Here is a 25,924-nt window from a genome sequence, read left to right on the forward strand (position 1 = left end):
TTTATTTATTTCATGGGTTTGGATTGAGGAGATATTCATTAAAACATTTTTAATAAACATTAGGATTAATATTTAACCTTAATTAAATATTTTGAGTTGAGATTAAGGGTAGAAAATGATGGGATTAGCCTTTAATCGAAATTAAAGAAGGATTAGAAGATTTTGAAAGAGGTTAGTGATCTTAAGGAAATTGGCCAAATTTTGGGCAAAAAATAAATAAATTATTTATTTTGGGATTTTTGGTCAATTTATTAATTAAATAATTAATAAATAAGGAAATAATGTTTAAATAAGATTTAAACATTTTTGGGAGGGATTCCTTAATTAAATATTTTTAATTAAGATAAAGGGATTTAATGGCATAAAAATAAATAAATTAATAAATTAATTAATAAATGATGATGTCATCAAGGACTTTTCAGAAAATAAAAATACTTTATTTTCTAAAGGATTTTAGGTGTCTACATTTTGCCCCTCTTTGTTGTGATGTCGCAAGTGGCATGGCATCAAAGATAAGAAAATAAGATGCCCAAGGCTAGAGCAGAAGAGGAGAGAATGGATTGTGAGATACTCACTCAAGAAGGCGGCAGGAAGAGAAAGTGAGGCTCGAAGGCTTCTTGAAAAAAAATCAAGAATCTAAGATGAGCAAGGAGACTCAGATCTGCAACAAGAAGGGGCTGAATTAGCTCAAACTCTCACTATGGGAGAATGATAAAGGGAGGATCAGAGGTACAAGAGGAAGCAAGCTTAAGACTTCAGGGGAAATGGAGGATGAAGGAGTGGTGCACTATAAAAAGGAAACTAGGATAAGGGAAAAGGATGAGGGGATCATAAAGCTGATGCAACAGGATTTCAAAGAGTCAGATTGGTGGAAGATGGGTTTTAGAGATCCCTAGGACTAGGATTGTGGATCTCGAAAGATGAGGCTTGGTGGATTGATTGGATTGGTGGATCCTTAAGACTAGGATTGTGGATCCCCAGAGCTAAAAGTGAAGATTGATTCTGAGAGATATGGTTGCACAAGCTGGGGTAGGAGAGAAGGATGCTGGCTATGGATGGGGGATAATGGAGATGAAGGAAATCCATTGAATCTTATTGAGCGGGGGGATACTTCAAAGAGAAGTACCACCATGTGGTTGAGCACTAGATTTGCTATAGGACTGTTGGTTAGTTGCCAAGGTTACCAAGAACATCAAGGCCTTTTCACCAACTATCTAGAGGACTAACGAACTTACTCAAAACAAACACACAAGGATTTCCCTAATATCACACATGATTCCCAAAGGAAGTAGCATGGAACTAACACTGGGTAACCCACAAGTAGAAAAGAAAAGCAAACAAAAGACCTGATCAAGATCTTACGCTCAAATTGCCCCATTTGTAGTATACCATGATATGGAAGATCATGGCAACCTTGAGGAGGGAACAAAAAGATTGTTTGGAAAAGATACTTCAAGACCCAAAAGGAAAGATTCCAAATCAGAAGAAAGCGAAAATCCAAAAGAGAACTGTTTGCCAATGAGATGGGTGGGACGAGGTACTAACGGACCAAGATCAGACATGAGGAAAGCTATATCCTACAAGGATCTATCGGAGAGCACCTAAGCTGATGGATCTAGATGAGTGATGCATCTGACAAGCTGAACTAAGAAGGATAACACTTTGGTGATAGGAGATCTAGCTAAAGGATGCATTGGAATAGCTAACCAAGGGTTGTGTGATGTGTGCAAGATGCTGATCAAGGAGGAACTGACACAAAAGCTAGATAGATACAATGGTACTAAGCTAAAGAGGATGTACAAGCTAACAGACCAAGATATGTTACAAATGTACAAGGTTGTTCATGTTTTGGTTTTGTGAGATGGAAATGTTTGTGAAGGGTGGGATGTCTGTAATAGTTGATAGGCAGATAGGTAGATGGTTTGCGAAAAACTTAAGTAAAAATGGGGTTCTTTGTGTGCATATGATAGGATACAAACTAGGATACAAGCTTTGGACAAGATTTAGATATACAAGGTATGGTACAAGATTTACAAGGTATAATACAAGCTTCGGTACAACATTTACAAGCTGAGGTACAAGATTTATAAGCTGTACAAGAGGTACTTACAAGCTTCATTAGATTTTGGATATTTGGTTGGAACACCAAGGGAACAAGCAGGTTTTTTATGGGATGGTGGGTGAATGGATGAGGGATAGGATAGTGATAGATAATGGATTAGTCTTAGTACACCAGGCACCTGAATTATCAAGTTTTCACCAAGGTACCTATCCAAGGCACTTGAATTGCCATGTTTTCACCATTGGATGCTTATTTCTCTTTTCTATTTTTTTGTATTTTTTAAAAGCTAGGTATACCAAGGATCTTCAAGCATAAAACTTCTTGATATGAATGATGTTAGTAGGATCATTCAAGAGTTCTCCTTCTAGTGTAGATAGTTGATAGGCTTTGGAGCCAAAGGATGCAGTGACAACATAAGGACCAAGTCATGTAGGTTCAAACTCGCCTTTCTTTTCTCGATCAACTTGGACTTTCATGTTTTCTTTGAGGACCATGTTGCCTGGCTGAAAGTGTCATGGAAGCACCTTCTTGTTGAAATTCTTTTTGAGACAAGTTTGATAGACTATGAGATGATCATAGGCTTGTTGTCGCTTCTCGTCTAAGAGATCTAGTTGGGTGAGCCGAGCTACTCTATATTCTTCATCTAATATTTTCCATTGCAAAGATATGCACAAGGAGGGAAGTTCAACCTCTATGGGTAGTACCACTTTGGCACCATAAACTAGGGAGTATGGACTTGTGCCTGTGGATGTATGGAAGGAGGTTCGATAGGCCCATAGGGTTAGATTTATTTGTAGGTGCCAATCATGGCTGGAATCATTGTAAACTTTCTTTAGGATTTTGAGGAGGGTTTTGTTAGTTGCCTCTGCTTGGCTGTTACCTTGTGGGAAATATGGACTAGAAAAGTGGTGATGGATGCAGAGGGAAGTGCATAATTCTTCCATGTTGAGATTTTAAAAGTTACCTCCATGGTCGGTGAAGATGGTGGATGGGATGTTGAAGTAGCAAACAATGTGGTACAAGATGAACTTGGAGACTTGAACTCCTATAGCTGAGACTAGGGGGACTGCTTCCACCCACTTAGTGAAATAGTTTGTAGCTATTATTATCCATTTATGTCTATTAGATGAGAGAGGTGTGATAGTTCCAACTAGATCAAGGCCCCAACAAGTGAAAGGCCAACGTGGTGCAATAGGTTGTAGATGTTGTGCTAGAGCATGCACAAGATTTGCATGATGTTGACATGGGAGACACTTTCTGACAAAGTCATAGGAGTCTTCTTCAATGGAAGGCCAATAGTAGCCTGCTCTAAGGATTTTTTGCACTAGGACAATACCAATCATGTGGGCACCACAAAGTCCAGAGTGTACTTCTTTTAATGCCATTACAACCTCATTTTCATCTAAACACCTAGAGAGAGTATCGTGATAACTTTGACGATATAGGGTATTGGCTATGATAACATAGCGGGATGATTTTTAGATGAAGTTTTGGCATTGGGTACGTGTGAGTTGAGGGGAGATGATAACATCTTTAAGGTAAGCATGAATCTCATGGTACCAAGGGGATTGGGGACCAACCAAGATACAAGCACGATTTGAGTCATCATTTGCATAGGCAGGTGTGACAAGTTGCTTGACTAAAAACTCATACTATGTAGCTGCTTGGGGAATTTCCAAGAGTAAGCCAATAGTATCCATAGCATCTGCTACTTTGTTCTACATTCGAGGCACTTGTGTAAACTGAAGCTTTGTAAAATGATGGGTTAGCTGATCAACTAGCTCTTTGTAGGGTAATAGCTTTTCATCTTTGGTTTGATATTCATTTAGGGCTTGCTTGATGATGAGCTAAGAATTGCCAAAGGTTAGTAACTTAGTGATGTTCCATTCTACAACTATCTTTAATCCTACTATGAGAGTCTCATATTCAACTATATTGTTGGTGCTAGGGAATTGTAGCTTGAAGGCTTTTGGAATATAATCTCCTTGAGGTGTGACCAACAATATTCCTACCCCTGATCCATGAGATGTGTATGAGCCATCAAAATAAAGTTTCCATGGGGGTTGTTCTTCAATTAGATAGATATGCTCATCTAGAAATTCTGTGATCAAAGGATATGTATCTACTAGAGGCACATCAGCTAGGTGATCTGCTATAGCTTTCCCTTTGATTGCCTTTTTGTCCACATACTGGATGCCAAATTTGCTAAGGAGCATAACCCATTTGGCCAAATGGCCTGTAAGTGTTGTTCTAGAGAACATATACTTGAGAGGGTCTATCTTGGAGACTAGTTGGATGGTATGACTTAGCATGTAGTGGTGAAGCCTTTGAGTTGAGAAGACAACTATCAAACAAGCTTTATCCATAGGAGTATAATTGAGTTCATAACCAACTAGGGTTCACTGATGTAGTAGATGACTCTTTCTCTATCAAAATCATCGAGTTGTGCTAGACGTGCCCCTAGAACAGTAGGTGTTGCTGATATGTACATGATCAAGGGACGATTAGGAACTGGTGGAACCAAGATAGGGGGATTGGCGAGATACTACTTCAGTTGATCAAAGTTGTGTTGACATAAAGGATCCCACATGAAGTTTTCATCCTTCTTCATAAATGGCATACTTATCTACAAGCTGGGAGATGAAGCGCCAGACAAATTAAAGCTTTCCTTGAAGAGTGCAAAGCTTTCGCAGTGTCTGGGGGGGAGGCATGTCTAAGATAGCCTTGACCTTCTTAGGGTTGATCTCTATACCTCATTTAGAAACTATAAAGCCTAGAAGCTTGCCAGATGTGACCCCAAAGACACACTTCTTAGGACTCAGCATGAGATGATATTTGGCTAACCTATCAAAGACTTTCTCCAGGTTAGCAAGAAGATCCATGAAGATATAAGATTTGACCAAGATATCATCCACATAATCCTCTAAAATGCTATGAATGAGATCATGAAAAATGGCTTTCATAGCTCTTTGATAGGTAGCCCTAGAATTCTTTAGGCCAAAAGGCATCATTTTGTAACAAAAGGTTCCCTAAGGGGTAGTGAATATTGTCTTATGTTGATCCTCTTCTACAATCTTGATTTGATTATACCCCAAAAATCCATCCATGAGGGACAAAATTTCATGTCTAGCTGTAAGATCTACAATCATATCTATGTTGGGCAAGGGAAAATCACCTTTTGGACAAGCTTTGTTAAGATCTCTAAAATTAGTGCAAATTCTAATGTCACCGGAAGGTTTAGTGACAGGGACCATGTTGGTGATCCACTTTGAGTAGTTGATAGGTCAGATAACCTTAGCAGCTAACATTCTTTCTAATTTAGCTTTGACCAGTAAAGCCACCTTGGGGTGCATTTTTCTAATCTTTTGTCTCACGGGCTTGATCTTTGGATCGACTGCAAGATGATGAACTACAAGCTTTGGATCAAGCCTTGGCATGTCTTGATATGACCATGCAAATTGGTCAATGTTCTCTCGTAAGACCTCAAAGAGGAGATCATCTTGGTCTTCTGATAGGGATGCAACAATGTGAACAAGTCTAGGGATCTCTAAAGAACCAATGTTGACTTCTCTAGTATCCTCAATTAGAATAGATGAAACCTCTGGTCGATTATCTTGAGGAGGCAATGCTAAATCCTCATGTTCTACTTGTGGCTCTAAATTTTCTTGCTGAGTGGTTCTCTTTGCTACCTTAGCTAGTCTTGAATTCACCTTAGTTCCAGTTTTGGGTGTATTGAAACTAGGTTGGGGATTTTCTCCAGAATACCCCTTGGGATCTAGCTTATAGATATAGGCAGAATCTGGCTTTCTTTTATTGTGAGGTGTTTTAGCTCCCATGAATCTCAAAAGTGCTTCCTTTGATGTGAACTCATCAATTTGTATGACACTTGGTTGGTCCCAATCTATGAGTTGTGGATGGGCAAGTGGTAGGTCAATGAAATGGATGGATAGTTCTTGGAGAACAGAGTCTCCCAAGGAGATTTGGTTAGGGATATCATCATAGGCTCTCTTTTCAACTTCCTTAGGAATGTCTTTGATTTTGACAAGGTCGTGGTGAATGTTCAAAAAAGTGTGACCGTTCTCATTGTTGCCCCCAATTGTGGATATGCCAAAGCCAAGACCTGACTTCATTTCCCACTTGTGTGCTTTGATGGGGCACTGCATGCCTCTTTCTTTTGGTCCTAGACCACCACCTTGATAGTTTCATTTATCAGTGATGAGCTTATGTTCTTGGGGATACTTTTGGCTGAAGTGATCAAGGTGTGCTTGATTTCTTGGAGGTGCATCCTTATGTAACCAATTGTTGATATCTGGAGTGAGCTCCTCATGAAGAGGGATTTTTGAGGATACAAAGGTTGTTGGGCCAAATTGTTTGTATCGAGGAGGTGGAATCTCCTTAGCTTTTTGATATTTAGGTCATCCATGGGCATGTGGATCAATTGGGAGTGCCCCGACAGGAAATGCATCTGACAGACTATACTCTCCATAGCCTTTATTCTTGATCTTTACTATAGAGAGGGTGGAGGCGATGATGGTTTCTAGGTCATTACAAGTGTGGGATGAGCTGGCGATGGCTGTACCAATATCAATTCTAGAGAAATGGTTTACATATGAAGCTTCAACCATATTGTAGTAAGCAAAGGGTTCTGGATCGGCATGGATGGTTACCTCAGTGCCCTGATGCAGAAATTTGATGCAAATTGATGGTAAGTGGATGGAACGGCTTTCATGGCATGAATCCATGGGCGACTGAGGGGGATGTCAAATGGTAGGTTTAGATCAATAACATGGTAGAGTGTTTCTTGGATGAATGGCCCAACCTTGATTGATAGAAAAATAGTTCCTTCTTTGGTTCTTTCTAAGTTGTCATAAGCTTTGATGGTGATAACCTCGCTGATGATATCTGCCTTAGTATACCCAACTTGTTTTATAAATTTTAGGGTACAAATATTCAAGGCTGATCCATTATCTATCATTACTCTTTTTACGGCAAAATTGGATACCATGATGGCTATGCGAAGCAGAAGGGCATGATCAGGCTCGACCATGGGTATGTCAGTGGGTTTGAATGATAGGGAACATGAGGAGGATAGGTGTCCAATGAGATTACAAAAATTAGTAGTATTGATATCTGAAGGGACACAGGATTCTATGAGAGCACTATCAAGGATGTTTTTGTAAACAGGACTAGTGCAGAGAAGGTCTAAAATGGAGATTTGGTCTGACATGTTCCTGAGGTGCTCCAAGATATTGTATTAGCTTTTAGATGGAGCTGATGATACTACCAGGGTTGATAGTGCTGATGGGACTAATGGGGCTGCGATATTCAATTGTGCTCTTCGATTGGTGATTGGACACTCATTGTTTGGTCCTTGGATATTGATAACATTGACAGAAGGCTCTTTCTCGAATATACAACCTATGAGGCTACCATAGTCTATATAGGATGAAATGTGGTCATTGTTCTTCTCGTGATATTGGTTTGGCCGGCAGTTGTTGGTGTTGTTGTTGTTGGTTTGGATAGGTGCTTTTCCAAGATTTTGGTTGTTGTGAGGAGGAAAAGCATTTTGATAGATCTATAAGCTTGCATTGGGAGAGTTTTGGGCACCAACAATGATTTCTTTTCGATCAATGAGGTCCTACACATAATCTTTTAGTTTCATGCATCTGAGGGTGGTGTGACCTTTTACCCTATGAAATTTGCAATACTCATTGTCTTTGTACCATGCAGCTTTGGATTGGCTTGGGTCAATTTGCTGGGTAGGAGGAAATTTGATGAGGTTTTCCTTAGTCAATTTCTCAAAAATGACATCCAAAGGCTCACCACGGGGTGTATAATTTCTAGGTGCAGGTTGGAATTTGGGCTTTTTCCCTATAGCTACATTGATGGCATTAGCTTGATTGCTAGACCCTTGGAAGTTGGGTCTTGGATTGTGGTTTTGATAGCTTTGGTTATTATTCTATTGGAAGTTGATAGCCTATTGATTGTTTGGTTGATAAGGTGGGTTGGACTAGTTTGGAGAAGGACCAACAATATTCACATGTCTGGTGTCAGTGATGCCATCTATTGCAATGTGCTTTTTTTTGTTCCAATACCTAGACTTTTCATTTGAATGTGTTTGATTTTGGTTGGCTTTCTTGTAAATCTTGACCACACCATCTTCAATGAGTCCTTGCTCAAGGATCATTCCTTTTTCTTTGATATCTTTGTAGGTCTGCAAACAATTCATGGTCATGTGGTGAGCCAAGCTAGGATGAGCATTGTCAATAAACATTTTCACCAAATGGCATTCTAGTAAGGTGCAAGATATGCGAGTGGTAAGGGTTTTCCATCTTTGTAGATATTCGGGAAGGCTTTCTCCACATTTTTGCTTAGTCTAGACAAGATCAACTACTAATAGCTATGTTTTAACAAGATGGGCATATTAGGCTACAAATGCCTCAGACAATTCAGAAAAGTTTTTAATTGTGCCATATGGGATTCTATAAAACCATTCAAGAGCTAGTCTAGCCAAGCTTTTGGGAAAGAGGCACAAGAGGAAGACGTCATTGTATGCCACTTCTTGGCAGTGCATGTAAAATTTTTTGATATGTGTGACAGGGTCCCCTTTTCCTCTGAATTTGTCAAACTTGGGTATCTCAAAGTGTTTGGGAAATGGTGTCATGGTAATGGCTCTATCAAATGGGTAAGGACACACATTCTCAAACTTGAAGGATTTTGGATCATTTCCCTCTTGGATGTTCTTCAAAGCTATCTTCATGGCTTCCCATTTTGAATTAATGGGTGATGGCTAGGGTGCCCCCAATGTAGGAGTTCCTTGAGGTAGGTATGTGCTAGATGGGGCAATGGAATATGGATGGCTTTGAGGTATGGACTGGTAGGGATTGTACATGGCTTGGGCAACTAAATGGTGGATGATGGATTGCTGAGGTGGAGGTGGCACATATTGCTACATGTGTTGCGAGGTTTGCTATTGATGTTGGATTTGAGGTTGGGATTGAGGAACATAAGCTGGCTATGGGATAAATGGATTGCTTTGTGGAGGTAAGGTATAAGATGGTTGTGAAGCTTGGGGAAAGGATCAAGGAGCTTGTGGAAGTTGACTTTGGATTTGAGGAGTTTTACCAATATATGTGGGCTATGCCCTCATTTGGGAGGGTATCTGCATGGAAAAAGAGGCCAAGGAATTGGTTATTGGTGGTGGTGGATTAACTCCTAGAAGTGGCATAGAAAAATAGTTAGTAATAGGAGGTAATGGATTAGTTGGTGGTGGAGGTGGTGGGAATTGAAAGCTTGGAAATGGAACTGATGAGGTTTGATAGCTTGGTGGCTGGATTTGAAAGCTTGGTAGAGTGGTGGTAGGAGCTTGGGTCACTTGAGAACTTGGTAGAACATTGGTAGTAGCTTGTGGGGTTTAATAGCTTTGTGGAGTGAGGGCAGTAGCTTGTGGATTTGTGGCTGATGGCACTGAGCTCCAAGGACCTAGTGGAAATGATGGAATTGTGCTCTGAGCTAAGATAAACAAGTTGGGGGTGATGAAAGGTTGATTACTTGGCCCCATGGGTGGCATCCCAGTTGTATATTGCTGAGGTTGGCCAAAGATGCTAGCACTAATTTGGGAGATGGGTGGATTTGGAAGGCTGAGTTGGAGAGCAGTAGTAGCAATAGTGAAGGGAGTGAATGATGATGTATTTTGGGTGAAAGGGGTTTGGGATGGATTGGTATGGACCAATGGTGGAGTGGTGGTGGTTGGATTGGCTTATGGAAGGGAGATTTCAACTTGAGTGGAAGCTGGTATGTTTGGGTTTGTTGGATCAAAAGGATTGGCTTGAGACTCTTCTTTTGGCACATATTGAGGATAATTTGAATCATTAGAGGCTATCGGGAGTGGTAGTTTCCCAAACAATGGGTGAGATTGATCTAATAAGGGAGGAGGTCTTCCAAAGTTGAAGGCTCCTATGTTGTCCCTTCGAAAGTTAGCCATGATTGTTTCTTTGTTCTTGTCTATAATGGCATTCACCAATACTACATTTCTTGGTTGGTTCATGAAAGCTTCAATATCAGTAGGTGATGGTATAGTGTTCTCTAGGCTGAAGGATGGTTGAGTGCTCAAGGGGAGCGATGATGTTTGATCCAAATGATAGGGCTCCATTGTTTTCTTCTTCTTCTTGGCTAAGCGAGTGACAGGTGGCATGAAAATGTTCCTAGGGATGAGATGCAACAATGCTGATGGATGCAAAGGGGGAAGGCTTTTCTATGCAAATGATGTCCTAGGTTGAGGCAAATCTATATGACAAAACCTAAGGAGGAATGGGTTGGGGATTCTAACTTCAAAGATATGTTGCCAAAGCATGAAATGTTTGCTTTCCTATGTGCAAGCTTGGTGGTGATTGTGTCAACTTAGGGATAGACTAATGATCCTTTAGGAAAAACATGAGATTGACCACTTGTGGATCCCAACCTTTAGCTCAAGGTGATGAGGGATAACAAGTGACAAAGCTAGATTACCCTAGACAAAGCTTTGTCAAAGGGATAACCTTGGTGAGATTGGTGGATTTGCAAGATGGTAGGAATGGTAGACTTTTAGAAAGGTGACAACAATTTTGAAGACTTTCATATGAAGTTTAAGCTTTTGGGATGCTAGCTAGGTTTGAGGGGATTGGTTTGGTTCTAAGTCAAAGATCTAAATGAGATGGTGAACTAAAATGCTTAAGGGGATGACTAAGGATGGCTAGCTTACCTACAAAGATGACTCTAATGCAAAAGTGAAGCTTATGCAAGAAGATGTGGACAAAAAAGGGTCTAATCATAGAAATCATGCCTAGTTGGTAAGGCATAAGCAGGGTTAACTCCTAGATGTTTACTAAATTTGATAGTGCGATGTAACTAGGCATCTTGAAGGGCTTCGTCAGTAGCTTTGTCTTCTTCTTTATGGAGTTTGGAAATTCAAGGGCTTGGTGTTACTTCCTTTTTCTTGGCTGAAATTTCTTGGTATACCTGAGATGGCTTGAGTTTGGCTTTGTGAAACTTTTTTTTGGGTTTGGGTTGTTCTGACATAAATTCCTAAATCTACTTGGCTTTGAGAGATCTTGGTTGTTTTCCTTCGACTTGTTCAATCTTTTGAAATAGGTAGTGACTATGCTAAGTATGCCCTAAGCTAGGATTGACCAAGTTTGGCAAACATTCATTTAAGAAATAAAAAATCAAGCAATAGATAGGAACAACCAGATAGAAGTTTTTGATTCTCAGAATGTGATACTTGCACCAAGGAGTGTGTATGTTTAGCTAGGGAGTCCTCGATATACCCAAAGTACATGAGGCCCAAATCTATAGATGAAACCAAAAAGATATCACACAGTTGAGAGGAGTGGTAACCCACTTCTCCTCTTTCACTTCTCAAGGATATAAAGTTCCTTGAGGCTTAGCCTGAGTGACAAAATCTTGATTCCAAGGGATGTGTCTTTGGATTCACCTCCCGATCTTTATACTCTGTCGAAACACTGGAGTTGAGGTCACCCCAAAGGGTGATGAAATCCCCAAGCAGTCCTCCTAAAACTTAAGCAAGATTTTGGATCCTAATCTTATGCACCCAAGATGGCCTCGAAAGACGACAAGGGGAGAGAAGATTTGGATGATCTTGGGCTAAAAGACAGAATTCTTTTCCAACTGACACTTAAGTTTCCTGATCTAGACCTTGCAAACACACATGTTTAGGATGCAAATGTTTAATTCCAACTTGAAGCGTTAAAAAAAGTAAAATTGATCGAAGAATGAATACACCAAGAAGATTTAGGGTAAACAAAAGTAAACTCACATGCCCGAAGGCCCTCCACGTCAAGTATTGATTGATTTTTCTTTAAGGCATTCAAGATTGAGTGTGAGTTTTTTTTAAGCCCAAAATAAAGATGTGTGAAATTCAATTTCAAGCACGTGCCCGAAGGCCCTCCATGTCAAGAGTTGTTCAATTTTTATGCCCAAATGAAGTGTTAGCGAGATTAATGTTCATTCAAGAGAATTTCTAACTTAGAAAAATCACTAAAAACTCAAGTGAGTGGAATTTGATTTTTGTGGAGCACTTAACACCGTCTTAGGTAGACCCATCCCCATATATGGTGCTGAGATTGCAACCAAAGGTTAGAATGATGGGTGATTAAAGAGGGTGAGTCCAACTACAAACTCACTCAAAGCATTTTTATTAGTTTTTATAACTTAGGAAATTTCTAAAATGTGGAGTTAGGTTCTTTTTATGCCCAAAAATTGAAGTGTGAGATATTGTAATGGTTTGTTGATCCTTTGCATTCAAGATTGTGTTTGTTTGTTTTAAGAATGCATTCCAAGAAAAATTGATTTTAATCCATGGCATTCAAGAGTGTGTTTGAGCAACATTCATTCAAAGAGAAATATGGTTAACTATGCAAGTTCATTCTAAGAACAACCATGAAAATGCTAAAATAGAAATGAAGATGTTGCAGATGGGCACTAATAACCAAGTAGAGATGCCAAACTACGGAGATGCTAAAATATGGAGACACTAAACTAAAAAGATGACCAAGCATAGATGAAAGATAATCTGGCAGAGATGACAGTTGACAAGAGGCGGCGATGGAGATGACAGACAACCAGAGGAGCAGCAGAGACAATGAAAAAAAAAAAGGTGGAGACCAAAATCTTGATTTAAAATGGCTACTAACCAATCCACATTATCTTTCATGACATGTAATAGCTTCATATTTCCTTGTATAATTAGTACACCTTTCTCCTCAAAAATTTCTCTCCACTATTGCCAAGCTCTCAAAAATGGATCCAATTGGGTCATATCCCTATCTCTTCTCTCAATTTTTGTATTCAAAGTCTCCTCCAGATGTATCTCATCTTTTGATGTGGTTTCTTGAATGGGTTGCTCAAGAATAGATGGAGGTGTGATGGTAGAGCTTCTTCTCCTTTTCAACTCTATAGCTCTTGCTAGACAAGTCCTCTAGTTCAAAGGTAAGTTATCCTCTTCATCCTCATTATCCTCTTCTTCTAATTATTTAGTGATTGCTTTAGGAAATGATGGGAAAGGAATCACTTTCTTGATCACTTTTTTCCTTCTCTTTAATGGAGTCTTGATCTTTCTTCTTTTAGGCATGGAGGGGAAGGCTTGCTCTACTTGTTGAGGTGGGAAGACCTCTTGTACTTTAGTTTCTACTTCCCCCTGACCTTGTTCAACTAGTGACACTTGGGGATCACCTTGAGCTTGTGAAGCTTCTACATTTTCTAAACTTTGTACACTCTCTTCCCTAGTTTGCATAGGTTCCTAAATTTCTCCCTCTTCTAGTTTATCTTGTTGAGGAGAATTCCTCTTCCTTCTACCCTTACCTTTACTCTTTTTAGCCTGATAATATCCAACTAGTCTATCAATTTGGTGCACTATTTTTTGTCTTACTGGTGACTGGTTTGTAAATGTAAGCATGGTGATCTTTTCTCCTCTACCTTTAGTTGGAAAGTCTTGAGCATGGAAGATCACTATCTTAGGAATTGGATCAAGTTTGAAAGGTCTCTTGATCCAATCATTTGTTAACTTGATGACATGCCTTGCCCTATGATTAATGTCTGAGTTCTCTTCTTTGTCAATCTTGGAATTCATGATAGGTCATTCACCAATCTTATCCCTATTGAGGTCATTTACCAATATTATCCCTATGTAATAGCGGAGCAAGCAATTCCTCTGTGTCTTGTTGCACTATCTTCAATGGAATCTTTATCCTGAAATCCTTTTTTTCCATATATAAAGTCATCCTATAATAATCCCTTATTTAGACATCGTAGTAATTTGTTGCATTCATCTAGTGATCTTTAAGGGTATCTTCAGGCTGAAATGTTTTACCAGCTAAGTTTTGTTCTCTCCCAATGTTGTCAAAATATGGTTGAGGAGAATTATACTCATCCAAGGGATATTGATCCCATTCACACTCAAAAGAAGGAATATCTTGCCTTCAATCTACCTAAAAAAGTCCTATGGTCATAGCCCACATCCAAAATGTTTTGTGTTGCCTTATAACTCTTTCATTTGCAAAAAAGAGTTGTTGAGAGATCTCCAAGAGAATAATTCTATCACTAGGATACCTAGGGAGCTTCTTAGGGGTAATAGTTGTACTTGCTACCCTAAAATATGAAAATGTTCATAACTAAATATAATAAGCTTTGACTAGTGCTATCTGTACAACTGCCTCCTCTAATATTCTCTTAGCATAATCCCCTTCTATGAATTGATTTATTACAAATATGAAAGCATCATTTACAATCCTATATTTTTTTCTTTACTTTAAAAGACTCATCTTTACTAGCTAAGGATATACAATGTAAGGCCATGTGTTTGCATCTTGAATGCTTCCCCTATTATAGAGCCTTGGATAATCTGTGACACTCGTAGCTAATAGGTACACCAAGTATGATGTCATGTAAAATTTCCTCTTGTTCTTCACCACCACTAGTTGCTCACCCAAATTCTCATTGAGAGTAGAAGCCCAATCAAGTTCTATCTCTTCTCTCTTTATTGTCTTAATAAAATGCACCATAAAAACATTCAAGTGTTTGGCTAATGGTAAACCCATAACTCTAATCAAGAGTATGATTGAATATCCAATTTATTCCTTCATGTATCCTCTTGTCATGTCTACTTTTCCTACTTTCTTTCCTAACAGAGTCTTCTCTATAAGGTATGAAGACTCGATGATCTTAGAAGCTTCATCAATATGTTCCCTATACGATCTCTTTGCTTGCTCATAGGTTAGTCTAATAAATTGATCCACCCTTGGGAGATGGAACACTCTTTCAATGTTTTTGGTTTGAAGACTAAGTATGATCTCTCTTGTAATGCACTTGACTACCCTTTCTTCAAGAACAAAATTCTCTACGAGTGTCATGATTAATTCTAAGGACTGTATTGACACTAGGTGTGATGGTACACTAACAATCCCTAAATGGAACAATGCATATATCATCTAAGACCTCCTAGTTGGTTTGTTGCATAGTTTGAGGAACTCACCCAATTTTGTGTGACCTAAATCTGTGTCTTGAATATCTGAGTACTCATCTTAGAACCATTCTTTTGTAGGAATGCCCTGAAACTTGAATACTAGTGGTTTTGGTGTTATTTTCTCAACAAAGTAGGATGATGAAGATGCCATCAAATCTACACAAAAATAAAGTACATTAGCTCATAATTAAAGAAAATATGATTAAATTAAACCCTAGTACTAACTCACACAGAACCTAAAACCCTTATTATCCAAAAATATTGAAAAATTTTACTAATAGCCCTAAAATGCAAAAGATGGCACACCTAGTGCACTTGATAGGTGTGCCTGGTGTGCCTTTCATTAGCAATCTATCATTATAATGAGCTACACATCAACACACCCCCTAGGGTGTGCTAATGCGCACCTCATTTTGGAATTAAGCAAGTTTAATGTTCAAAGGGTGTACAATAGCACACCTAATTTGGTGTGTTACTATGCACCCTAATTCCATTTTAGGTTTTGTTTTTAAGTTTTTAAGTTTTTTTCTTAAAATAAAAATGCACAATAGCACACCTAATTAGGTACTCTACTACACACCTATTCTTATGTTGCTTTATTTGTTAGTGTGATGGCAAGTGAAGGTGGAACAAGGATTGAAGGAATAGAGCACCAAATGAGCTATGGTGTGCACTTAGAAAACTCGATGAAGACAGAGTGGGGAGAGAGTGGAGAGGGGCCTGGGTTTTATAGACCTAGGTCCTGGTGCATCCTTGGTGCTACATAGGCGTGTAGCTATGCTTTAGAACATATGCACATCACCAAGGGTGATGACTCCTTGATTGTGCTATGGTGCACTTGCACACCTGGGTAGGTGCATCATTTTTTTGCAAAAAAATGATTTAGTTACTAGAATGAGATTTCTTATAATTTGCATTTTCTAGTTAGGACCCAGATATGAACTAGGACATTGGATAGAACCTCAAAAGGACTCAGACCCTGGACTAGGGTTCTAGAAAGCTAAAAAATAATGTAGGGGGTCCCCATTTCTAGTAGAAATGGGGTGTGCATTGTGAAACCACAACATAGCTCATTCAATTACCCTTTAAATACCTTGCATATCAACTCCTAACTTCATTATACTATCTTCAAATCCTCTTCATAAATCAAATGATATGGTACTTTCCTGAGCTAGCATAATATCTATCCAGTTAATATTTTGACATCAATGATAATATAACAACTAATATGAATCTCTAACATACATTCATTCCATCATCAATTACAATATTAGTTGGGACTAATGTGATCCTCATCAAATAATAGATTTATACATGATATGAGTGAAGATCAAATTTTAAATCTTCTTTCCAATCACATAAGAAAGAACAAGGATTTATATCCACTTAGTGTTGTATAAGTGTCAATAATAATATATATGGTCATCAAAGAAAGATGAGTTCATCTCATTATTGATGTCAAGTTTCTATTTGTATTTAAGGGTTGTAAAGGCTATGAAAGTGTATGAATTTTATTTCCATGCTTCTAAGGGGATAAGAACATAATCTTCACATTGAATTCCTAGTATTTTCTTTCAATGCCATTTATAGATGTTTTGAAAATTTGCACTCAAATTTTCCAATTATTATATTTTAATATTATTTTAGTATTGAGGAGATAGGGATACATATATTAATTGGAGTTTGAGAAGTGTGCATCAAAGAGGGTGGGTTGTTTCAAATCTTCTATGGGCATTATTACAATAGGGAATTAATATATTTTTCTTGTATCTATTTTTCTATTGGCTTGAGGATCTGATTATAAGTGGATAATTTGTGTTGGGTATGAAATTTAATATAGAATTATTTTCCTTAATGGTTATTAAAGAGTGTGAGATGGTCCATTGGTTGCCAAAATTCCTTAGGTGGGAGGAAAGGAAGGGGCTCTCTAGTGAGGCACAAGGTAGTTGGTGATGCAACATGGAGAGGTAAACAAGGAATTAGTAGAAGAACCATTGGATGATAGCCATACACACTCCATTGATAAGAGAGTCACACAAAGATTATTTGAAGGAAAAGAGTAGAAAAGCCATTAATGAGAAAAAGTTAAGAATATGAGGCAAAGATAAAGAATAATGAAGAAAATTTCTAGATGGTCATTTTCACTCTAATTTAATTATATTTAATGGTACACATTTCTAAATGACTTTGATTTTTTTCAAATCAGAAAGTATGGTGTAGGAGGACCTTAAAAAAAGCATATCAATAGGTCCCAGGTTATAAAATGATCAATTTAATTTTATTTTTATTTTTATTATGTATTAAGGTCCTTTGGTCATGTTTTAGTCATGACAAGTCATTAGGTATTTAGAACTTGTAAAGGCTGTACTAATTATCCATTTAGGAGCTGGATTGGACAAAGAGTCAAACCATGAAAAAAAACCCATGAAAGCTAAAAAAGTTGTGAAAGATCATATCTAGTCTATTTTCACATTTTTTGAAGTTCTACAAAAATTTATAAGGTCAATTTCTTAAACAATTTAAAAGTTTCTTAAAATTGCAAAAAATGCAATTTTGCAAAATTGTGATTTTGTAATATTTGCACAAATTTTTTTAACAAGGAAGGTGGTTAGTTAGTTGGGAGGATGAGTGGTTTGTAACTATCATGAATATTATAAAAGCATATTATGGTTGAGTTCAAGATAGTGTGGTTGGAGGAAGATTGAAACGTGCTAACAAACATACCTCAGATTGTCTTATCCCCACAAGAAGATGACAATCAAGTACTCATCCTTGTTTGAAAATTGAAACTATGGAGTATTGAGGGTGATATATAGGATTTAGAGGGGTAAATAGTTATTTAAAATATATTGTATCATATTCAAATAATCAAAAAAGTGTTTGATAGTTTTAATGATTAAGTTATCACCATGTTCTTGATTTCAGGGAAACTTTTGTTTTGTTCCTACATGTATACACATTTCTAATTAGATTGAATCTCTTCAAAATTTGATTGAAACTTATGAGACAATGAATTTACTTTCATTTGAGTCAATTTTTAATTTTTCATGTTTTATAGGGGAGATCTAAGTGAAAATGAAAAAATGTGATAAAACCCTCTATAATAGAATGACTAACAAGGGTTTGGTTGTAAAACTAAGTTCCACCATCCAAAAAATCTAAGATTCTGAAATTTGATAATAGACTCAATAATATTTCATCTAGTTTTAGTTTTGGATTGAAAACTAATTGCATGTTTGAATGCCATGATTCCCTTATGGCTTGAAATACTAAAATCCTTGTATTTTGATTGTAAGAATTTGGATTTGATCAAATGAATACTATCCATGGGTTTGTAATCAGTATTAGTAGTTTTCTAAGGAAGAGGATAACATATAGGGTGATATACACCTTGAATGGGTGTCCTAATATAATTAAACAAGATAATATGCATGAAGATTGTAGTACAAACTATCTAGATGTTGACAATCATCTTTTAATACTTATACCATTGTTCTTTTGTGAAGTTTGATTCACCAATACATTATGGTTTTCTTACATTGAATAAATCCCAAGAATGAGATTTAATGTCATCTCATTAACATTCCATGTGTGTTAGTAGTGAATATATTTAGTTCTATAAGTGACAAGAAAAATTATGTTATTGTACTTCATTGCTTATTTTCCAAGAATCATATAAGAGTCTAATAGTGCTTGACACCCCAAAGATATTTAATTCAACTCTACATGATATGATATAATGCTTGAGGATTGTAATAATATTGTGCTAATGAGTTGATTGACTAGTTTGTGAAATTAATGTAAGAATCTTTCTTTCTTTATAAGGATAGGAAATTAGTTATTAATAGTTAAATATTGCATTTAGATTATGATATGTGGTTTATTAAGGTTTCACATCACATGCCCCATTTTGTGACTCAAAATGGGGACCCCCTAGTTTCAAATTCCTTGCAAGGCCTCTAGTCTAGATCCTCGTTCATTTTAAAACTCTCCCCTAGGTCTAGGTAAATCCCTATTTCTCAATTAGGTGTTGTCAAGCAGGAGTGGAAGGTTAAAAATCAGAAACATAGGGGGAGAATGTTCATCTCTTGAATAGGTACACACTTGTGCACCTTTAAGACGTGTGCAAATGCACACCCTTTGTAGGTGCACATATCTGCACCCTCGGAGGTGCACACATGTGCACCCATTTGGGTGTGCATCTCCATCGGGGCCTATAGAAAACCCCAACCCCTCTCCCTCTCACACTTATCTCTCACTCCCTCATCTAACTACACCTCTGCAAATATGCCCTCTATGCAAGTCTATTTTTTGGCCCCCCTACAAGCAAACCACACAAGGTAAAGAACCCAATGAGGTACACACATATGCATCTATGCACCTGTGCACAACCTAGAAAAGCTAAAAAACTAAAAACTAAAAACTAAAATCTAAAAGAACATGGAATAAGGGACTTCGTGAAGGTGAAAACATGTGCACCCCCATGAGGTGCACATGTGTGCAACTTTGCAAACAAAAAACCTTTAACAAAGAGACTAAGACTTCCTCCCTTTTGTAACTTCATGTTGCATACATATGCACCTTGTAAGGTTATGCATGTGCATTAGTGCACAAAAATGCATTGTGACATATTAGAGGGCTAAACATGTGCATTTCTAAAAGCCACAACTTGCCATTAGGGAGGAGAAACTACATTTTAATCTGTTCTAACTAATTTTGACCCATTTTATAGTCAACTTAAGTTCTATTTAGGTCTCATATTGTTTTCCTTCTTATATCCATTAGACTAATTGTTTCTTATTTTGTGTAGATAAAATGGTGTCTTCATCATCTTCTATGGCTGAGAAAATGGCACCAAAACTAGTTTCTTTCAAATACCAAGGAGCACCTAAGAAATCAAGATTCTAGGATGGACATGCAAAAGTTTGAGACACTAAGCTAGGCCACATTGATTAGAATACCTTTCTCACTATTTTCAACAAACCAAGGGAGAGGCCAATGATGATATTTGCATTGATCCAAAGTGGATAGGTAAAGGCAATATCACACCCCACATCAGTTCAATCTTCTTAATTGATAATGACATTGGTGGAACATTATGTGGCTAAGGAGAAGGTCATGAAGAGCCTCATTAGAAAGATAGTCCTCGACCTTTGACCTCACAACATTGCAAAAATGTTTTACCTTCCAATTGTATACTAGTGCCTTCAAATATCATACAATGGATTAGATAGGTGGTATAGAGACAATGATAAAGAGGCTAAATAGCTAGTGCAAACATCATTTTTGATTGGTAGGACACCTTTGGGCCAAAGAGTAGGCAACATGGATATGACCCAATGTTATATGAAAGATAACATCAGATACTTGATTGTCCTCCTTAGTAGAGTAATGGTCCTTCTTGTAGTGGGTCACTTACAAACATGGATGGTTTACTTTATTGAAATGGTAAGGACCACAAAGATTCGCATTGATTGGGCCACCATCCTAAGTGATAACTTGGATGAGAAGCTAGTCATGATTAAGACTAATCCTTGTTTCTATATGACATCATACATGGTGTACTACCTAGTGGCCAAAGCCATCAACTATCTAGGATTATATAGAAAGGAAAGCATGCAAGATGCAAATGCTTGACTCAATGTGGCATACCCACAACTGATGAAAAAGAAACTCTCACTATAGAGTGGTCAATGATGGATTCATGTTTGTCATCATTTGATTCATTGAAGGAGATTATGAAAAAATAATGTCAATAGAGATGAAAACTAAAATTATTGAAGTAGGATCGTACTACATTCATTTCAAGACATTCATGTATCATCTGGTAACTAGTATTCTTATATGTCATTATTTTGATGCAATAATATATTATATTGGTGCTATCATTTCTAGTGTAGTAAATATTGTTAAAGTTTGTTGCTTTTGTGAATGCATGTTCATGAATTATAATAGAGCCAATGGTTTTATTATGTTTCTATGATTGTGCGATCTTTTTAGTTTTGGTGTTTACCTTCTGTTAATGAATTTTGCTATTGTGATGAATTTGAGAAGTAATTATTTTTGTTCTTGCATAGAATCTTGTCTCGTGTGCACTCTTTATGGCCTCATGATTAGATGAAATGTTAAACATCTTTTAGTTATTATTGTTCCCATTGATGATTGCATTAGTGGAGTTCAAGAAGTGTTGCTCCTAATTTCATTGGTTTCCTACCTAATCCTTTTGATAAATTTTTTTGTAGACATGTTGTTACTTTGGCTTATGTCCGTTAGGAATTTTCCTTGTTTAGTTATTTTCTTTTATCTCTTATTACTCTATCTTTGTATTTACTTTTAAAACACTTGGTTAAAATAGGAATTTGTATAGTTGCACTCATCATAAAATATAAAAGTGAAAAATGTCTCTCTTTTGTGGTTATATTTCAAACAACAACAGGTTCTGTAAGATTCATTTGAACCAGCAAAGGCCTCCTCTTGAACATACACATTTTATTAAATTGAGTTACTTAGTTAGTTGAAAATCCCACCTAGAACCTTGGAGTTGGTCCTCGATCAACTTTTCAAGAGAGGGTTTTGAAAGGATCCCATGATTCAACATCATGCAAAATGAAAACTCAATAGAAGTAGTGCTAGAAGGAGGGTATAAAACCATTTGGATAATGAAAACAAGCTTCTATTTGAAAATTCTATTGTTTTCAAAAGTTTAGAAATTTTTTTGTCTACCACTATAAGAAGGTGTGTAGGTGTGCTTTTTGAAGATGTGCAGTTTTTTAAGGTACGCTTTTCCATAATCAATGCAAACTAGAAGATCCTAATACACAATCTCCATTTTAGTGAGCTTTCAGGTCTTCACCTGGTGGACATGAGTTCTTAGAACTTAGTCAATTTTGCAAGCCTCATAGTGATAATTAAAGGACTACCAAGAATTGTACCACTCCCATTCCAAATTTCATCACCTTCTTTAGTTTCACCTTTGAACCTCCCCCCACCTATCATTCCACATAATTCTCCACCAATGGCCTTTTTTGTAAATGTAGCGGATTCACCTATAAACTTGCGAGGTGCACTCAATGACCTTCCTAAGAATCTTGAGAAATTCTGCCCAAGGTTCATCTATGGATAGACATGAACAACTAAGAACCATATCAAGGTTTTCAAAGAAATATGCAATCAAAAAAAATTCAACAAGAGAATTGTTGGTGTTTCTTGGACTGCTAGGTTTCTCTAAACCCAATATCAGGATGCACGAGATGAAAATAGTCCTAAGAATTAGCTAGGTCCCATACTCAACAAGATTAATCTTAGCTTTGAACCAACTTCAATAGAGTACACTAGACTCTCTACACTTTAGGCTCTACAGGATGAAGGTGGGTGCACCTCAGGGATATGAATATTATTGGTTATTTTATTTTTCTCTTTAGACACTTTCTCACTAATACTTCTTTGAAACCTATCCCTTATAGTAGATATTGGTCACAATTTCTTCTTAGAGTTGTAACAAGCTCCTTGATTACAATAGATAATTATAATCAAAAGGAAAACTATCACAAATAAGTGTTGACCAACAACTTTATTTCTTCATTACATAAATGGAAAATTGGTTTATATATATATATATATATATATATATATATATATATATATATATATATATATATATATATATATATTCTACAACTATTTGAACCATCAACTTGCAATTGAAATTAATTGATCAATACCTTATCCATTGTCATATAGAGTCAAGACCAACAACTTTAGACCTATTTAATTGACTTGCAATTAAATTTGTAAACAATGAAGTTTGAATCTTATTCTTATCATATCCCTCTCATATACTCAAAACCCTATGACTTACTAAATTAAATTACTTAATTATTTGAGCCAAAGTCAATGAATAAGAGACATACAATTTATCTAAATTGTATTAAAGTAGAAGAACATTGATCAATTCAATCCCAAGATCATAGATATACAAGAAAGCAGAGAAAACTCAACTACACAAATATGCATAACTTCCTTTAAAAAATGAATACAATACTAATATGGACTCAAAATATAACTCAATACTTGACAACTTGATCATTTGTATTCAATGAATTTTCAGGTATACAAGACAGAATGCATTCATACAATTCCCAAAAACTAGATGGACTGCAAATGACATTATTTCTAAAAAATTTGTAGACTTCCAACCTCTATTCCACATCTTGGGAATCCTTATAAAGGATTGCAACAAGCTTTAGATGGGAGGAGGACACATGTTAATGCCCCAATGGAAGAAAAAGGTGGGAAGGCATGTACAAAAAGTTACAATCAAGACATTACTCTGTACTTGATCCCAAAAATAGGAAGTAGTTGAAAAGTCAGTAGGTGACTATTTACTACTAGAGCTTTAACTTTAATTCTTTGTCTTCTACTAGATCTTCCTACTTCCTCTAAAAATTTCAAAATTCAATATATGTATCTTTTAGAGATTTACCTCCTTGATGAGTTTCTTAGTATATCTAATTTTGTCCTAATATATCACTACTTTTAATCAAATAATTCTTTGCCTACTCCTTGTTGGCAGGACTTTTATTTCTCCCATCACTTCCCAAACATAGATCTCCCGCTTAGTGGGCCACTCAGTTGATTTAACTTCTTCTAAGTCCTTTTTCTTCTTAATCCACCTAACATCTCTTATGGCTTTAGACTCCTATAAAAATTTATTTAAATCTATTTCATCTCTGAACAAGGAGTCAATCAAATTATTGAATGGGGCATAACTATCATCTTCAAAAATTGCTACTATGGCTTCTTGAGTCAACACTATGCTGAATGAATCAAACCATTCCTATCATTCTTGTAACTTACTATTTGCATCCATAATTGGTAGAACATAGGGCTCAATTCCCTCAAATAGGACTTTTATTTTTAATTTTTCCATGTATTATTTGTAATTTTCTAGTGAAGAAGCCAATTAATTCTTTTACCATTTCCAAGCCTTCCTTCACTATAATGACCTTATTAGGAAGATTTGACTTTTTAGCCATCAACATAATAAGCCTCTCTAAAATTTGAATGTATGCCCCCCCAAATATTGAATTTGTATGTAAAATTGCTTAGTATCTTGTAAAGAAACATACAATGTATGGACCTATTGCAATATACTCTTTAGAGTTTCAACCCTATGGCTAATCATACCTCTAAAGATAGTTGTCCTTACCTCATCACCTTGTTGTGTTGGTGGAGCATCCATGCTCATTCTTCTAGGCCCTATATTATCTGCCTCCAACTGAGCTATCTATGATGTGACCTTGGATGGTTGCTCTTGACTGTCTTGTTCCTTGCTCTATTCTTTAATGAAAACTTATTCTTCATTGGATAGTTTCTCTCTAAGAGATGCAATCTCAGCTTCTAATCCTTGGACCTTAGGCTTAAGCTCCCTAATCTTCTCCTTATATACATGGCTTTTTCTGAGTTGGTCCTCATTTTTCTTCCTAACATCCATGTAATCATGAAAGGATTTGGATATCCTTGTCTCTATCTCCTCTACCTTGGCTTCATTCATAAATGAAAAATGTTGTATAGCCTTGGAGATCTTTGTTCCTGAGGTACCTTGTAGTGCCCATACTGTCATGTTTCCCTAATCTGTGCTCTACAAATCCATTAGTTTGGGCTTGTTTGTTATAGGAGCCATGCTTCATACTACCAATGACTTGGTATCAATGTTGAATCCATACCCTTTATGCAATCCACTAACACCATATGCCTCATACGAAATGGCATTCTCTTGTCTCCTAATTTGGTCAAGCATAAATGCTTGTTCCAAATCCCACCCAGACACTAACATCATCCCACTCCTTTGCACTAGATCCCTTGCCTCCTCAAGAGTCATGAATGCACTTTTTGGATCATAGGCATGTAATTTTTCAACCAATTCTTGCTTTTGCTCATCAAATTCACCTGGTTTCATCTTCAACAGCAACTCACTTTATTTGATCTTGTATAAGAAGCTCTTAAACTCAAATAACTTGATGAACTCATCATCTGCTATAAATTTTTGGGCTTGGATGATCCTATCATCCAATCTTGTTGTTGCTAGTACCAGATTAGTTAATTTTTTCTTAGTTACAATAACCCTTTCATGTATGTATCTATTTCTTAAGTCAACAAAGTACTAACTTTTACTAGGTAGGATCTGCAATGTCCTTTGTTTAATCTTTTCAGGGATGTGGATGACTTTATGCCTCTTGCTTCCTTCAATGAACCATGATGCCTCAAGGGGCTTATTTTATTCCAATTCTAAGGTCACATTAGGTTTAGGACTATCAAGATTCACCCTCTCTTCTTCCCTAAGTACTTCCTCTAGCATTTGTGCCATAATTTCTGCATGATCAACCACCATCTTTCTTATCCTATGTGGGTAGGCTACATCTAGGTAAAACCCTTTGAAATTGGGATGCAATCTCTTTAGCTCCCTCTCTACCCTCAATACATCATCAAAGTTTGATAACTTATTAGCTGCCTCCCCCTCAACAAAAATATTAGGAATGAAGTCTTCATGGGGAAACTCTTTGGTACAAGGCAGCACATACTTTCTAATTTCTTTGTCAGTGTTCCTCATCCAATTATCAGGATCATACATCCTATAAGGACCAATTGAGAAATTGTAATGGTGGAGGAAAGAATGGATCTGATCTAGGGCTTCTTTTCCAATTAAAATGCCACCCACCTTAAAACAACTACACAAGAATGTGCCTTTATGCACTTTAGGTCCTAGATACTCCCTATTAACCATGAACAATTGCCACATGAATTCAATGATGGCCAGTCTAGGGGGAATTGATTTTAGAAATATA

The sequence above is a fragment of the Cupressus sempervirens genome, chromosome 8, assembly GCF_028749045.1.
Source record: "Cupressus sempervirens isolate cs-2001-9-10 chromosome 8, ASM2874904v1, whole genome shotgun sequence".
Lineage (NCBI taxonomy): Eukaryota > Viridiplantae > Streptophyta > Pinopsida > Cupressales > Cupressaceae > Cupressus > Cupressus sempervirens.